Below are 10,262 nucleotides of genomic sequence, written 5' to 3' on the forward strand. Positions count from 1 at the left end.
TGTTAACTGAGAATATTGTTTAAGTTCACTTTTTAAGATTTTATTTCTTTACTGGAGAGAGAGAGAGAGAGAGAGAGAGAGAGAGAACAGACTGTGAGGAGGAGTAGAAAGAGAGAATCTTCAGCAGACTCCTTGCTGAGCAGAGAGCCCGATGTGGAGCTCTATCCCAGGACCCTGAGATCACGACCTAAGACAAAACCAAGAGTTGGTTGCTCAACCGACTGAGGCACCCAGGCACCTCTGAATATTGTTGAAGTTCTTTTGTTAACTTTGAACTTCAGGACGTCTACACAATTCCATATTAAGCTTTGTTGGCAGTAGTGTGTGACCCAGTTCTTGGGCAGGACCTGTCCAGGCTTATTAAGGAAAGAGGTAAGAGTCTTGTCCCTTAGGGCCATTACTGTTTGTCTAAGTTTCCTTTTTCTTTTTTTTAAAGATTTTATTTATTTATTCATGAGAGACACAGAGAGAAAGAGAGAGGCAGAGACACAGGCAGAGGGAGAAGCAGGCTCCATGGAGGGAGCCCGACGTGGGACTCGATCCCAGGCCTTCAGGACCAGGCCCTGGGCTGAAGGCAGCACTAAACTGCTGAACCACCCGGGCTGCCCTGTCTAAGTTTTCTTAAGGAGCATTGGAAGGATGGGAGGGGTGAAGGTGTATCACCAAGTCTCAAACTGATTTGTTAAAAGACCTTTCTTGTTTTTGAAAATAAAATACCAAACTAAAGATGGTTTTATCTTTAAGTAGTCCTCAAATGCAAAATACAATAGTATTTGCAAAAATCATATCATCCAAAAAGTGATTCACTGTGGTCATTAAGCTATACCTTGTCTAATTATCAATGCAAAGCTCTGGGGTATGCTTTTAGGGTACAACATCTCACTCTTTATTATTTCCTCTATATACCGGTCATTGTGCTTTAAATCCATTATTGTGCTTTCCATTAACCTTCAAGTAAGGCACTAAAGAGATATAATTGGGAGGGGCAATATCCACCAGCTCTTTACACAATTTATTAGATTTGCTTTAGAATAAGGTTCTCAAGAAATAAGACACGAACAGGTAAGTTTTGATAAGAGAGGGGGTTGGAGGTTTGGGAGAGTGTATAGGAACACAGACTTCAAAGGGTTTAGCTGGCTGTGAAAAGAGAGGGAGTTAGCAATCGAAGCAAAATTCTTTTTTTTTTTTTAATTTGAATCTCATATGTTTGTTTTTTTTATTTTTAATTTTTTAAATTTTTTTTTAATATTGGAGTTCAGTTTGCCAACATTTAGCATAACACCCAGTGCTCATCCCGCCAAGTGCCCCCCTCAGTGCCCATCACCCAGTCACCCCAACCCCCCGCCCACCTCCCTTTCCACTACCCCTTGTTCGTTTCCCAGAGTTATGTGTCTCTCATGTTTTGTCACCCTCACTGATATTTTCACTCATTTTCTCTCCTTTCCCTTTATTCCTCGAAGGGAAATTCTAAGTTCATCTCTGGTCACTTTGGTTTTGTGTTTGGCTGGGCATTTCTAAGACTCCTTTCCCAGGGAAAGGTGAAGGTCCAAGTAGAGGTGTTCGTCACTCATCCTGGTGAATTTACTTTCAGCCATTTCTCTTGTGGCCTTGTCCACCTCCAGAAATTCACCCTTGTGAATGGGTGGCATGGTGATAGCATCTATTCTCTCCAAATTATATTTTTGGACTGGTTTTCCTTGCATCTCTACTTGAGTGTAAGAGTCTTCACCTGTTTGCAACTTTCCAATATAATCAGCATGAGGACACATTAGGTAACCGGTAGTGAATGTGTGTCTCAAAGCAAGAATGGAGAGAGCCTAGGGTGAAACCAGTCCTCCATGTTGGCAGGCACAGATCTTCACAGGGATTTGTGAGATGCCATCGAAATGGCCCTGTTCCCAACTCTCCCCTCCCTCCCCACATAGCTTCAAATCCCAATTGTTAGAGATCAGTTTCCCTAGGTTAAAAAAATGAGGTTTCTGGGAGTTCCCTTTGAATATTAAACCCCTGTGGGTGGGGGGTGAGGTACAGTGGGGTAGAGGCATTTCGGTGCAAACAAATTCATCAGCGACCAGCAGTCAGGTCTGTCACGTGGTAGATGCAGACGGCATGGTGACGAGCAAAGAAGGGATGAGTCCAGAGAATGTGGTGCCCTGCTAGAGAGGAAGGCTAGAGTGATCTATAGGTGAGGCAGTTAGTTGGGACTTATGTACTGAATACGCAGGAGGGAATTACCTGATCTGGTTTGTGACAAGCCTAAGGGGGTAAAAAGAGTGAAAGAAACTGAAGAATACTTTCATTTTGTTCACAATTGGGCCGAGAGCTGCTCCCACCCCTGCTGTTTTAAGCAAGCTAGGATGCCTACTCTGGACCAAGTACTAGGTCAGTTGTCTTCCTAATTTCTGACAGCGTGCACTGGACGCTGATGCTTTACGCATATTAACTAACTTGATTTTCAAACACCCCTTTGCGTCTGGTACCATTACTTTCCCATCTTACAAAAGAGGAGACGGAGATACAGAGAAGTTGAGCTACCCAAGGTCACATCGCTGGCAGGCGGCAGAGCTTGAACTTGAACCCAGCCATCCAGCTCCACAGTCACACTCTGAACAACTATGCTGTTCTTCATACGTGCTCTTCCCTCTGGGATGACATCAGCTTGTCCTAAAGTCTGTCCCTTCATTCAAAAACTGTTTGCAGACTCGGTGCAAGGGCATGGGAACCCACAGTCCCGAGGGATTCCCAGGGTGCAGGGCTTTGAGAACTGGAACTGGGAGGGTCCCAGGCAGACTTCAATCGGCCATCACCCTAGGTTAAAAATAAACATCTGACCTGCCCTTGTAGAGCTTACAGTCTGGTGAAGCATTGCATGTGTGTTGATGAATTTAGATAAGGCTCTGAGAGAAAAGCCCAGGTCTGTGAACGCAGGCAGCAAGGGGGTAAGGAGGATAGAGAACATGGTGCCTAGTGTCACAAAAGCAGAAGCCCCCTCAGGCCTGTTAGCTGTGTCTGTCTCCTGGCCCAAGAAGAGGCAGGTGTGGGTTAATTTTTTCCTGTTGGAGGGATTGAAATTGTTACTACATTATAAGACCGGAGAATGGTAACCAATAATCAAGATTTATACCGCTAAGGCCTCACTTCTCCCAAGGATGCTTTCATATCACTGTTTAAACCTGATGTCTTACCCGTTAAATAATTATCACGACACATGTGTATTTTTTAAATCCCGCTTTTGTTTTTACAATTTACAGCTGCAGAGAGCCCCAGGAGGTGTTTTTTAAAGAGGATTAAGGCACTGCATCCAGAAGCCTCCATTTCTAGTCAGCAAAATCCACAGTAGCTATGGAATTAAAATTAAATATCATTACATGTATCCCAAGAAGTTTAAGAGAATATGGAGGTTAAGAAATGGAAAGATTAAAAGCAGCAGGGATGCCCTATGTGGGCAGGAACCCTGAGGGCAAGCCTCTTGTGGCTCTCTGTGACTGGAGACAGTGCTGGGGTCTCCCAGAGGCTGAAGACTTTCAGGCAGAGCTGGGTCAGGGCCCAGCTATCAACTGGGTCCTCTATCAACTCATGTTCATTCTCAGACCATTGCCGTCAGCCTTGTGTTATGAGAAAAATTGAACCAGAAGACACCTTAAGTGCAGGTCAAGCAAGGGGCAGAATTAATAAAAAAAAATCGAGTTATCCCATGTATTAGGTCAGGCTGACAACATAACAAAATACCAGACTGGTATGACTTACACTAGAAGAACTTATTTCTCACTGCTCTGGAGACTAGAAACCCAAGATCAAGGCTCCAGAAGCTGGTGGAGGCAGGGGGAGAGAGGGAGGAAGTTCTCTGGTATCTCTGATAAAGGGCACTAATCCCATCCTGAGGCCCACCTTCATGACCTCATCTGAACCCAATTATCCCCCAAAGGCCTCATCTCCAAATACACGGGGTGAGGGTTTCAGTGTATGAATCGGGAGGAGGGATGCAATTCAGCCTGCAGCAGCTCATTTTTCAGTTTTGTGGCAAGAGTAGGAGGAAAAGTCTCAATTCCAAGGAATTAGCAGAGAGGCAGGAGTTCTTTTCAGCAGGTTTGGAGAAGGTGGTTTCATCCAAAGCCAAAGAACCCAGCTCTGGGTTGATGATACAGCAAATCCCTCAACCGGAGAGTGCCCTGCACAGAAGCAGTGAAGTGTGGTGGGAAGGAGGCTGGATCCTGGAACTGGCCTACCTTAGTTTGAGGCTCTGAGCTGCCACTTACCAGCCAGATGAGTGGGAATCACCTGTGACTCAGGTTATTGGCAATGATGATGGTACTTAATGCCAAGGATGATAGTACTTAATGCCAAGTGGTGCTGGAGGAGTAAATGGCTGATGGAAAATGCTGTAGAAGGGATATGGAGGGTCTTCATACCAAACATGAGTGCTGAGGTCCCTGAGGGGAAACTGAGGGAGCAAGGAGCTGGGGAGTCTGGCTGGCTGTTGAGGCTGGTCTTGATGAGGCACAGACTTTGTGTTCAGTTTATGGAGATGATATGTTTTGATGACTCTACATGAAGAAAATCTGGCCTCACACTAACATGTAGTTGAAAAAGAGAAGTGTGTTAAGCGAATTTTCAGATGACTGTGGATATCATACTTTGGTACTACCCAGACCTGGCTAGTTGTACTTTCTTAAAGGTTATTTGCATTGTGGAATCTGAAGCCATATTAACGAACTTTTCCTGCTTTATTACATGAAAGTCTATTGGTCTGTCTTGTACTTTGGATCTTTTAAACAATGCCATGCTTTGATGATTTGGAAAATGTTGGTTCAGAGTTATACAGATCTTTTAAATATCTATGCATTTCATTATGTAATATAAAAACATATACTCATCAATATCATCACTGATTTTTTTTTTTTGACGATACACAAGCTTTAATCCCATCTATAATTTTATCTGATACCATAATTCAATTTAGATATATTGCATAGGATGTGCCAACAATCATAATAACCAAATAAACTCCAGGACTTTGCTTGGGTGACCCTTTTAACGGTGAACTCCAGGTCACAACACATTAACTGTCAGTTCAACCACACCAAGGTTTGTGGAGACAATGGCTTCTGTGCCCAAGCAGGTTGCAAATAAATTTCGAGTGGAACCTGGCATCACCCTGAAGGAATTCTAACTTCACACTGTTGGGGTAGTTTACCAAGATGGCTTCAGAGTAGACTAACTTTACACAGCACATTTAAAAAAAGACACATTTATTCAGCGTCATGATCAGACTATTACATTTAGCAATCAACAGCATGGGTGCAAAAAAAAAAATCTACATTAAAACCCTTTGTTGGAATGCTTTACACTTTCCACAGAACAGAAACTAAAATAACCTGTTATACAATTAGTCACAAATACAGTCCTCGAGTTTTTTGCCCATACACATGAGTATTGTCTAAAACATGTCTTCTTTGTAGCAGCTAGGCCCTGCCACCACTGTGCTTGGCTGAGTTCACAAATCTGTTGTAACCTGTAGCTTCCCTGTCACTTCTCTGGCTCTCCTCTCCTGCTAAGCTTTGTTTCCTGGCAGTAATTAAAACCTTCTGCCACCGCCATAGCTGCTGCTGCTGCTGGAACCGCCATAGCCACCTTGGTTTCGTGGTTTGGCAAAGTATTGGCCTCCACCACCATAGGGGCCAGAGCTTCTGCCTCCAAAATTTCCTCCTTTCATGGGTCCAAAATTTGAGGATTGATTGTTGTAATTGCCAAAATCGTTATAGCTTCCGCCACCTCCAAAGTTGCTTCCGTCGTTACCAAATCCGTTATAGCCATCCCCACTGCCACCGTATCCACCACCACCTCGACTGCCACCGAAGCCACCTCGACCACTGAAGTTCCCTCCACGACCAAAGTTGTCATTCCCACCAAAACCACCTCCACGACCACCACCAAAGTTTCCAGAACCACTTCGGCCTCTTTGGCTGGATGAAGCACTAGCCTTCTCTTGCTTCGATAGGGCTTTCCTTACTTCACAGTTGTGGCCATTCACAGTATGGTATTTTTGAATGACAGTCTTGTCTACAGAGTCATGGTCGTCAAAGGTCACAAAAGCAAAACCTCTCTTTTTGCCACTGCCTCGGTCAGTCATGATCTCAATCACTTCAATTTTCCCATACTGTTCAAAATAATCTCTTAGATGATGTTCTTCAGTGTCTTCTTTAATGCCACCGACAAAAATCTTTTTCACAGTTAAGTGGGCACCGGGTCTTTGAGAATCCTCTCGGGAGCAGCCCTCTTTGGTTCCACGGCTCTTCCGTCCACCTTGTGCGCGGGGCGTTCATGGCCGCGTCCACCTCCTCCACGGTGGCGGACGTGACGAACCCAAAGCCTCTGGAGCGCTTGGTGTTGGGGTCTCTCATTACCACACAGTCCGTAAGCGTCCCCCATTGCTCAAAATGGCTCCTCAGACTCTCATCGGTCGTTTCGAAGCTCAAACCTCCGATGAAGAGCTTCCGCAGCTGCTCGGGCTCTTTGGGAGACTCTGACTTAGACATGACGGCGGTGGGAGGGGAGACTTTAACGATGCTTACTCGGCGGCGTCCAGGGGCCTCATCACTGATTTTAACGGAAAAATCTTTCAGAATGGGCAAGTGTCAAGCTCAGGTCGTGGATTCAAGTTTTCTGGAACCTACCTTTTGCTTGAAAGCCCAAATGTTATTATTGGTAACAAACACTGGCAATTGTCTTCCTTGAATCGGCAGGCTTCCTTCGTTCACTCTTAAAAGAAAATGTTTTTGATGACACTAAACTCATATCTTCCAATAGTAACTCTGAACGTGAATGGGCTTAATGACCCCATCAAAAGGCACAGGGTTTCAGACTGGATAAAAAAGCAGGACCCATCTATTTGCTGTCTACAAGAGATTCATTTTAGACATAAGGACACCTACGGCCTGAAAATAAAAGGTTGGAGAACCATTTACCATTCAAATGGTCCTCAAAAGAAAGCAGGGGTAGCCATCCTTATATCAGATAAACTAAAGTTTATCCCGAAGACTGTAGTGAGAGATGAAGAGGGACACTATATCATACTTAAAGGATCTATCCAACAAGAGGACTTCACAATCCTCAATATATATGCCCCGAATGTGGGAGCTGCCAAATATATCAATCAATTAATAACCAAAGTTAAGGCATACTTAGATAATAATACACTTATACCTGGTGACTTCAATGTAGCTCTTTCTACACTCGATAGGTCTTCTAAGCACAACATCTCCAAAGAAACAAGAGCTTTAAATGATACACTGGACCAGATGGATTTCACAGATATCTACAGAACTTTACATCCAAACGCAACTGAATACACATTCTTCTCAAGTGCACATGGAACTTTCTCCAGAATAGACCACATACTGGGTCACAAATCAGGTTTTAACCGATACCAAAAGATTGGGATTGTCCCCTGCATATTCTCAGACCATAATACTTTGAAATTAGAACTAAATCACAAGAAGAAGTTTGGAAGGACCTCAAACACGTGCAGGTTAAGGACCATCCTGCTAAAAGATGAAAGGGTCAACCAGGAAATTAAGGAAGAATTGAAAATATTCATGGAATCTAATGAGAATGAAGATACAGCCATTCAAAGTCTTTGGGATATAGCAAAAGCAGTCCTGAGGGGGAAATACATTACAATACAAGCAGCCATTCAAAAACTGGAAAGAACTCAAATACAAAAGCTAGCCTTACACCAAAAGGAACTAGAGAAAAAATAGCAAATAGATCCTACACCCAGCAGAAGAAAAGAGTTAATAAAGATTTGAGCAGAACTCAATGAAATAGAGACCAGAAGAACTGTGGAACAGATCAACAAAACAAGGAGGTGGCTCTTTGAAAGAATTAATAAGATAGATAAACCATTAGCCAGCCTTATTAAAAAGAAGAGAGAGAAGACTCAAATTAATAAAATCATGAATGAGAAAGAGAGATCACTACCAACATCAAGGAAATACAAACGATTTTAAAAACATGAGCAGCTATACTCCAATAAATTAGGCAATCTAGAAGAAATGGACGCATTTCTAGAAAACCACAAACTACCACAAACCACAAACTGGAACTGGAAGAAATAGAAAACCTGAACAGGCCAGTAACCAGGGAAGAAATTGAAGCAGTCATCAAAAGCCTCCCAAGACACAAAAGTCCAGGGCCAGATGGCTTCCCAGGGGAATTCTATCAAACGTTTAAAGAAGAAATCATACCTATTCTACTAAAGCTGTTCCGAAAGATAGAAAGAGATGGAGTACTTCCAAACACATTCTATGAGGCCAGCATCACCTTAATTCCAAAACCAGACAAAGACCCCACCAAAAAGGAGAATTATAGATCAATATCCCTGATGAACATGGCTGCAAAAATTCTCAACAAGATACTAGCCAATAGGATCCAACAGCACATTAAGAAGATTATTCACCATGACCAAGTAGGACTTATCCCCGGGACACAAGGCTGGTTCAACACTCGTAAAACAATCAATGTAATTCATCATATCAGCAAGAGAAAAACCAAGAACCATATGATCCTCTCATTAGATGCAGAGAAAGCATTTGACAAAAAACAGCATCCATTTCTGATCAAAACTCTTCAGAGTGTAGGGATAGAGGGAACATTCCTCAGCATCTTAAAAGCCATCTATGAAAAGGCCACAGCAAATATCATTCTCAGTGGGGAAGTACTGGGAGCCTTTCCCCTAAGATCAGGAACAAGACAGGGATGTCCACTCTCACCACTGCTATTCAACATAGTACTGGAAGTCCTAGCCTCAGCAATCAGACAACAGAAAGAAATAAAAGGCATTCAAATTGGCAAAGAAGTAGTCAAACTCTCCCTCTTCGCCGATGACATGATACTCTACATAGAAAACCCAAAAGACTCCACCCCAAGATTGCTAGAACTCATACAGGCAATTTGGCAGTGTGGCAGGATACAAAATCAATGCCCAGAAGTCAGTGGCATTTCTATACACTAACAATGAGACTGAAGAAAGAGAAATTAAGGAGTCAATCCCATTTACAATTGCACCCAAAAGCATGAGATACCCAGGAATAAACCTAACCAAAGAGGTAAAGGATCTATACCCTAAAAACTATAGAACACTTCTGAAAGACATTGAGGAAGACACAAAGAGATGGAGAAATATTCTATGCTCATGGATTGGCAGAATTAATATTGTGAAAATATCAATGTTACCCAGGGCAATTTACACGTTTAATGCAATCAAAATACCGTGGACTTTCTTCAGAGAGCTGGAACAAATTATTTTAAGATTTGTGTGGAATCAGAAAAGACCCCGAATAGCCAGGGGAATATTAAAAAAGAAAACCATAGCTGGGGGCATCACAATGCCAGATTTCAGGTTGTACTACAAAGCTGTGGTCATCAAGACAGTGTGGTCCTGGCACAAAAACAGACACATAGATCAATGGAACAGAATAGAGAACCCAGAAGTGGACCCTCAACTTTATGCTCAACTAATATTTGACAAAGGAGGAAAGACTATCCATTGGAAGAAAGGCAGTCTCTTCAATAAATGGTGCTGGGAAAATTGGACATCCACATGCAGAAGAATGAAACTTGACCACTCTCTTGCACCGTACACAAAGATAAACTCAAAATGGATGAAAGATCTAAATGTGAGACAAGATTCCATCAAAATCCAGGAGGAGAACACAGGCAACACCCTTTTTGAACTTGGCCACAGTAACTTCTTGCAAGATACATTCCATGAAGGCAAGAGAAACAAAAGCAAAAATGAACTATTGGGACTTCATCAAGATAAGAAGCTTTTGCACAGCAAAAGATACAGTCAACAAAACTGAAAGACAACCTACAGAATGGGAGAAGACATTTGGAAATGATGTATCAGATAAAGGGCTAGTTTCCAAGATCTATAAAGAACTTATTAAACTCAACTGCAAAAAAACAAACAATCCAATCATGAAATGGGCAAAAGACATGAAGAGAAATCTCACAGAGGAAGACATGGACAGGGCCAACAAGCATATGAGACAATGCTCCGCATCACTGGCCATCAGGGAAATACAAATCAAAACCACAATGAGATCCCACCTCACACCAGTGAGAACGGGGAAAATTAACAAGGCAGGAAACCACAAATGTTGGAGAGGATGTGGAGAAAGGGGAACCCTCCTGCACTGTTGGTGGGAATGTGAACTGGTGCAGCCACTCTGGAAAACTGTGTGGAGGTTCCTCAAAGA

At 42.8% G+C, this 10,262-nt stretch overlaps 1 pseudogene; it reads right to left on the reverse strand.

Annotated features, from left to right (window-relative positions):
• Window positions 1–1,514: 1,514 nt before the first annotated feature.
• LOC121488726 lies at window positions 1,515–6,584 on the reverse strand (annotated as a pseudogene).
• Between the last annotated feature and the right edge of the window lie 3,678 nt (window positions 6,585–10,262).

The sequence above is a fragment of the Vulpes lagopus genome, chromosome 4, assembly GCF_018345385.1.
Source record: "Vulpes lagopus strain Blue_001 chromosome 4, ASM1834538v1, whole genome shotgun sequence".
Lineage (NCBI taxonomy): Eukaryota > Metazoa > Chordata > Mammalia > Carnivora > Canidae > Vulpes > Vulpes lagopus.